At 47.0% G+C, this 1,363-nt stretch overlaps 1 pseudogene; it reads left to right on the top strand.

The window, feature by feature from the left end:
• The first annotated feature begins 1,068 nt into the window (after positions 1-1,068).
• LOC123522692 overlaps positions 1,069-1,363 on the top strand; it is a 2,332-nt pseudogene continuing 2,037 nt past the window's right edge.

A 1,363-nucleotide genomic window follows, 5' to 3' on the forward strand; every position in this document is an offset into this window, starting at 1 on the left:
ATGCCAGGGGCTTAAGTGGAGAGGAAATGTTTTGAGAATGATGAGGGCAATGAATGTACAAATGTGCTTTACCCAATTGATGGACGTATGGATTGTGCTAAGAGCTGTATGAGCCCCTAATAAAATGATAGGGGAAAAAAAGAAACAAAAATTAAAGTGCTAAAAATATAATAAAAGTAGCATGGCTTGGGTCAGGCGTACTTTAGTCCTCAAAGTGACCTCCATGCCCTTCAGTACTTGAACGTGTGCAGCAGATTTGCCCAATGCAAGGTGTTCCTTAATCCCTTCTTTGATTTTTCAAATCATTTTGGGGGGGCTCTTACATTTAATTTCTTAGCTGCTGCCTCCAGGCGCATTGGTTGTGGGTCCAAGCAAAAGGAAACCCTTGAGCATTTCAGTCTCCTTTATTGTGATGTTACCCACTGGTGCAGTGGCGAAGCGTCTGGTTTTCTGTACAGTGAGTTATGATCCACATCGAAGGCTGCCATCCTTGATCTGCATCAGCCAGTGCTTCAAGCCCCCTCTTTTTCATCAAGTGATGTGGTCATCTCCTTATCTAAAGGTTGTTATTAACCTTCTTCCAATCCTGTGCTGTTACTCTTCATACAGCCCAGCTTCTCTGATTGTTTGTTTAGCATACAAGTTGAGTAAGTTTTGTGAGAGGACACAACCCTGATGCGCACCTTTCCTGATTTTAAACCAGGAAGAGCCCCCCTTGTTCCGTTTACACAACTGGCTCTGGATCCGCGCACAGGTTGCATACAAGCGCAAGGAAGGGTTCTGGAATCCCTGTCCTCAGAGCTAGCCTTAGTTGGTCATGACCCACAGAGGCAAATGTCCCCGCACAGTCAACAACACACGGGTTCATCTCTTTGTGGTGCTCTCTGCTTTGAACCGAGCTCCATCATTCCGTGTTCCCTTCTGATTCCGCCTTGACTAGCAGGCCGTTCCCTGTCGATGGGCTGCTGCAGCCTTTGTTGAACGAGCTTCAGCAACATTTGATTTGCATGTGAGCTCGATGATATTGTTTGATGATTTGGGCATTCTGGTGGGTCGCCTTTCTTTGGAATGGGCACGAAGAAGGATCTCATCCAGCCGGTTGGCCAGGTAGCTGCCTTGAAAATGTCTTGGCCTAGGTGAGTGAGGGCTTCCAGTGTTTCATCAGCTTGTTGTAACATTTCCCTTTTTCTTTTAGTTTTGTTGTGGTGGTCGTAACATTTCAATGGGCATTCCATCACTTTCTGGAGCCTTGTTTTTGGCAGTGCAGCTTGAGCGTCTTCCTTCCCCATCCTTGGCTCCTGCTCACACATGCTGCCTCGTGGCACGGCTGAGCAGTTCACTGGGTCTTTCCGCTGCAGCGATA

Source organism: Echinops telfairi, unplaced genomic scaffold (assembly GCF_000313985.2).
Source record: "Echinops telfairi isolate 266 unplaced genomic scaffold, ASM31398v2 ScPeMD7_7457;HRSCAF=8495, whole genome shotgun sequence".
Taxonomy (NCBI): Eukaryota; Metazoa; Chordata; class Mammalia; order Afrosoricida; family Tenrecidae; genus Echinops; species Echinops telfairi.